The 6139-nt window shown below is 45.8% G+C and overlaps 1 non-coding gene and 1 pseudogene across 1 annotated transcript; one reads left to right on the top strand and one right to left on the bottom strand.

The window, feature by feature from the left end:
- The first annotated feature begins 1711 nt into the window (after positions 1 to 1711).
- Positions 1712 to 6139, top strand: part of LOC116099853 — a 12293-nt pseudogene continuing 7865 nt past the window's right edge.
- Positions 3338 to 3481, bottom strand: LOC116100146. Its single transcript, XR_004122493.1, has one exon. It is a non-coding gene; the product is annotated as a small nucleolar RNA SNORA48 (small nucleolar RNA).

Below are 6139 nucleotides of genomic sequence, written 5' to 3'. Positions count from 1 at the left end.
TATATATATATATATATATATGGAAACTTCAATGGTAGTAGGTTTCTATATAAATTTTTGGTAACTTTTTATTGATTCTTTGTTACTTTCACATCATGTAACCCAGTCTCACTCATCTCCCCATCCCCTCATATCCACCCTTCACCCTGCAACCCCCACCCAAAATAACACACACATACATACACACAAACACATACACATACACATAAACACACACACATACACACAAAGCATAGAAAACATCTCATGGAAGCTGTAGTATGTCACAGAGTGTCCCACCGTAACCCTGATCCCTCTGTCCACACATCTTCACTTACAAATGTTTATTGCAATGAGCCATTGGTCTAATGTGAGGTCTCAGTTTCTCTGACACCATTAATATTGACTTCTCATTGGAACTCTTCCGGGCTCTCTGTCGTTGCCCTGTGTCCTGGAGTTCCTGCAGCTTTGGAACAGTAGGACTGGCCCTTTCACACATTCAAAACTTTCACAGATGATACAGATTTTAGGGTGGACCAACTCAGAGCCCTGGAGCTGAGCCCGGGTGGTACTGAGCTGGACAGTCCACCAACTCTCTCTTATTGGCACCACCAGGCCTAGCTCTCCAGCACTGCTCTAGATAGGACACCTAGTGGCACCATCTGCAGGAGCAGGCTCAGCTCTCCTGCTCTCCTGCCTTCAGGGTGGCTTACCAACACCTATACCTTCAAGATCCAGCTCCACTGTGCTGTCCAGTCAAGGTAAAGGACCCACTCTCCCAAGTGCAGAAGCCTGTGAGGGGCTGGGACAGCTCTCCGGCTTCTGCTCTTTTGGAGCTTGCTCACCTGTGCCTTTGCTATCAGGGCCAGCTCTACCGTGTTGCCCAGGGAAGGTGCAGGGACCACTCTCCTGAGTGCTACAGTCAGTGAAGGATCAGGGCTAGCTCCCCTGCTCTCATGACCTCAGGGCCAGCTCTCCTGGCTGCTGCAGGTAGTGAGGCATAGAAATGGAGATCACACACATGCTCACACCACCTCATAGCAGACAAGTGGCAAGACTAGTTCTCCTGTGCTCCACCCACCCCCACCAGGCTGGCTCATCTGCCCTCCAGACTGCCTCAGGTGGCTATGGGCAACAGGGCAAAAGGCAGATCTCCCCAAACCCAGACCACCTCTTGACAGAGTGGCAGAGCCAGCTCTCCCTCATACACACCCCTTGCTCCTCCTTCCCCAGTCACTACCCCTGCTGCTCAAGCTAGGTGTAGGGCCTCCTCTTCTGGGTATGGTAGCCAGCAAGGGGAAGGAGCAGCTCTTCTGCTTTCATGACCCCAGAGCCAGCTTTCCTGACTACTGCATGTGGTGAGGGGCAAGGGAGGAAGCCATGACCCCCACATCCATGCCTTTTCATGGTAGAAGAGTGGCAGGGCTAGCTCTTCTATGCTCTCAGCCTCTGGGCTGGCTCACCTGCTCCCCACCACCAGGGTCAGCTCTGCTATGCTGTCCAGGTGAGGTACAGGGCTAGCTCTCCTGAATGCTGTAGTTGGTGAGGGACAGGGCTGGCTCTCCCAAGCTCATGACCCTGTGGGTAGCTTTCCTAACTGCCAGAGGTGGCAAAGGGCACAGGTGGAGGCATCATCTCTGTGACAGTGCCACCTCATGGCAAACAAATGGTCACAGGGCCAGGTCTATTGTGCTGCCTGTGTGACACACGGGACCCACTCTCCCGGTGAGCGATGGGGCCAGCTCTGCAGAGCACCTCGCACAGTGAAGGGTGGGACCAGGTATGCACAGCCCCTGTGTGGAACCATAATGCCTCGGGGTCATGGAGGAAGGGTCAAGACAGCTTCAAGCCTGGAAACCTCAAATACAGAATGGTAGGAATTAGCTATCTCCCCTCCTCCCAAGTTGGCACCAGAAAGCTGATTTTCCTCCCATTAACCCTAGTCAAAATTTACAACCCTGATTGTTATCAGGCTTCACTGAATTGGAAATTCCTGGTTTCTTTGGAGACAGTCTGTCATGTGATATTTTTCTGGAAACTGTCTTATGAGAGGATGTTTTACTAAGGCAGACAATTGAGAGGATACATGATGTTTGGAAAGAATAAATAGAACCCAACAGACAGTGTATTATGCTCTTGCATTGGTTTGCCTTGCAACCCTTTGCTGGTCACCACTGATCTTCACTTGTAATTTTGTAGAGAGAAATGCATCAAAGAACTTCTCATGGTGTTCCAGCTGCTTCTTGGCACTTCCACATGCTCATGCCAATTCAACAGAGCCTTACACTTTCTTCTGTATCAAGCTACTGCTACTGAGTTGTGTTTGATGCTTTGGACTGGACTGCTGGAATCCTGACAGTGGAGATTACAATCGCACCAAAGAACTACTTCTAAACAGGTACACATCCCCCTTGTACTATTAACCAGCCTTCTCCCCTACCTTTGGTCAGTGGGCTAAAAGGGTGATCAAAGTGTTTAAGAACCCTTATTAAAGTAGGTTTTGAAAAATCTAAGCCTATATACTTCACTCTCTGTTTGACCTTATAAGGTTTTTCCTCTGGACCCTCCCCAGCCCCTAAGTATGTAGATGAAGTCTCTCCTATCACCTCTGCCCTGACCAATTGTACACAACCATACAAACCTTGCCCCAGAGACCCTAGCTACCTCCCCAGGAGCATAAATACCCCTTTCCCCCTAATAAATTAACTAGTTCTCTAAAGATGTTTCCAAGGGTGTGTCCTTTACCTGTGCACTTATCACCAACCAAAATCCTACCTGTACCCACCCATCCACCTGGCTACTGTTCACTCCCTCCAGTCCAGCCTGGTGTGTGACAGGCCTGACTACACTGAGGGGGGGAAGCAAACACAGATGTACCCCTGAACATCCACATGGGCTAGCTGTTGCCCCAACCAGGGATATCATATTCTCTAGTGGTTATATGAGCCATGAACATCAGACATGGCACTCAGTAGCAGCTCAGGCTGGAACCTCACCATGGCCCATATGGTAGGACTGGCCACTTGCAAAAGACCTCTGGGTCTCCAGCTCCAGCTCTCTTCATAATGCTCAGGTTGCTCCACTTCTCTTTCTCTCCCACCTGACCACTACATACTCATACTTTATAGTGGCTCCCACTGCAGGCTGACGATGTGGCTAGAGACTGGAAGACACCTGGGCGACATCCATTGATGCTGCATGGTGTGGCCACAAGAAGATGTCTATGGCCTTCCTGTGCTGTGCACTAGAGGGTAAACCTGTAGGTGACATAGTCTTCCACAGTTCTGTCTGTCTTCTTCTCCTGCCCTGCAGTACCTTCATTTGATTTGATTTGATTTGGTTTGGTTTGGTTTGGTTTTTATGAGTCCTAGGTTTAAGATAGCTTTGACCACCAAGCCAGGCACCAAGCAAGGATAAACAAAAGACTGCCATCTGCTCTGCCCTTGACTAAAATAAGAAAAGCATCACCAACAAGATATCTCTTTGCCCACTGCCGGGGGTTGGAGGGCATATGGATATTTAAGACCTTTAGTGTCAATTGTCCCTCCCCATATTACCTCCTTTACCCTGCCCAACCATGCCTCTCTCCATTTAATCTTTCTATTCTTCTTTCCCCCTTATCTCTTTATAATACTACATTCTATTTCTCCTTCCTTGGAAGATCTCCTCTTCTCCCATGGTATTTTACTAGCTACCTGTCTTAGTCACTGTTCTATTGTAAAGAGACACCATGATCAAGACAACTCTTATAAAAGAAAGCACAAAAGAGAAAACATCCAATATTTGTCTTTTGGAGTGCAGGTCACCTCACTAGGGATGATTGTTTCTAGTTGCATCCATTTACCTGCAAATTCGTTGAATTCCATTGTATAAATATACCACATCTTCATTATCCATTCATTATTTGATGGTTAGTTAGGCTGTTTCCAATTTCTGGCTGTGAATAGGGCAGCAATGAACATGGATGAGCAAATGTCTCTTTAGTAGAGTCCTTTGAGTATATGTCCAAATGTGGTATAGCTGGAACTAGAGGTAGATCAATCTCCAGCTTTTTGAGGAATTACCATACTGATTTCCATAGTAGGTATACAAGTTTGTACTCCTACTAGCAATGGATAAGTGCTCTCCCCACATCCTCATCAGCATATGCTGTCATTTGTTTTATTGATCTTAGTCCTTTTGACTGGGGGGAGGGGGTTAGGATGAAATCTAAAAGTAGTATGAATTTGCATTTTCCTCTTGTCTAAGGATGTTGAACATTTCTTTAACTGTTTTTCAGCCATTTGTATTTCAGAATTCTCTGCTTAGTTCTATATCCCATTTTTAATTGGGTTATTTGCTTTCTTGACGTTCAGGGTTTTTAGTTATTTCTATATTCTAGATACTAACCCTTTCTCAAATATATAATTGATAGTGATTTTTTAGTATTCTGTGGTTGCCACTTGAATGGTGTTCTTCTTTGCTGCACAGAGGCTTTTCAGCTTTATCAGGGCTCATTCATAAATTGTTGATTTTAATGCCTCTGCCTTTGGTGTCCTCCTCAGAAAGTCTTTTCCTGTGTGAGAGTCCTATCCTATTTCCAACTTTCTCTTCTGTCAGAGTCAAGGTATCTAGTCTCATGTTGAAGGTTCTGATCAGTGGCTCTTTAGTCTAGGTCTTCAGCTTCTTTCAGCAGAATCCCAGAGAGGTGACATATGTTGGCCAGGTGTTGGCAGAGCCAGGGCCATCTCCAATGATTCCTAACTTCCTGCTGCTAAAGCAATGTTCATTGAATCAGAATTAAATCAAACTCAGCAGGAAACTGGTAAGAAGAAACAAACTGGCTGTTCTACTAGAAAAAAGAAAAAACTTAAAATTTATAAAAGAAGAAAGACTCTAAAGGCCTGTTTCTGAAGGTCACCAGTCACCAATTCTTAAGAGGGTTGTGCATTCAAGACCTATATCAACTGACCCATTTATACTGCTTTTATTGAAATATCTATAGTTTAATTTTCTCATTTTTTAAAAATTTATTTATTTATTTTTACTTATTGTATTAGTCAGGGTTCTCTAGAGTCACAGAACTTATGGTAGTCTCTATGTAGTAAAGGAATTTATTGATGACTTACAGTCTGTAGTTCAACTCCCAATAATGGTCAGCAGCAGCTGTGAATGGAAGTCTAAGGATCTAGCAGTTGCTCAGTCCCACAAGGCAAGCAGGCAAGGCAGAAAGCCTTCTTTCTTTCAATGTCTTTATATAGGTCTCCAGCAAAAGGTGTGGCCCAGATTAAAGGTGTGTGCCACCACCTTTAATCCCAGATGACCTTGAACTCGCTCTTCCTATTTTAATCTTCTGGGATTTATAGCCACTATGCCTCAAGATCTCCATGCCAAGATTCAGGTTGGAAACTTGTATCTCTCAACCTCCAGATTAGGGCCACAGGTGAGCCTTCTAATTTTGAACTGTAGTTCATTTCAGATATAGTCAAGTTGACAACCAGGAATAGCCACTACATCTATTCACTTTACATCTTGGTCACTGTCCCCTTCCTGGTCATCTCCTCCCAAAATTCTTCCCCCCCCATCATCCCTCCCCTTCTCCTCTGAATGAGTGGAGAGCCCCTGGGTATTCCCCCACCCAGGCACATCAAGTTTCTGTAAGGTTAGATGCTTCTTCTCCTACTGAGGCCAGACATGGCAGCCCAGTTAGATTATATCACACATACAGGCAGCAGCTTTTGGGATAGCTTCTTGCTCCAGTTGTTTGGGACCCACATGAAGACCAAGCTACACATCTGCTACATATGTGCAGAGAGGCCTAGGTCCAGCCCATGTATGTTTGATTGATGATTCAGACTCTGAAGGCCCCAAGGGTCCAGCTTAGTTGATTCTGTTGATCTTCCTGTGGAGTTCCTATCCTCTTAGGGGCTTCAATCCTTCCTCTTACTCTTCCATATGTCCCCAAGCTCCATCCATTGTTTGACTGTGGGCATATGCCTCTGTCTGAGCCAGTTGGTGGATCAGGCTTCTCAGAGGATAGCCAGGTGGCATATTTTAATATCCTGGCACTTTTGGAGGTAGAGGCCCGCACATTTTAGTGAGTTTAAGGCCAATCTGGTCTACATTGCAAGTTCTAGGATAGCCAGGACTACAGAAAAAAATGGTGGTGGTAGTGGTGGTG

The sequence above is a fragment of the Mastomys coucha genome, unplaced genomic scaffold (assembly GCF_008632895.1).
Source record: "Mastomys coucha isolate ucsf_1 unplaced genomic scaffold, UCSF_Mcou_1 pScaffold20, whole genome shotgun sequence".
NCBI classification, from domain to species: domain Eukaryota; kingdom Metazoa; phylum Chordata; class Mammalia; order Rodentia; family Muridae; genus Mastomys; species Mastomys coucha.
This window is presented reverse-complemented; position numbering and strand designations above follow the sequence as displayed.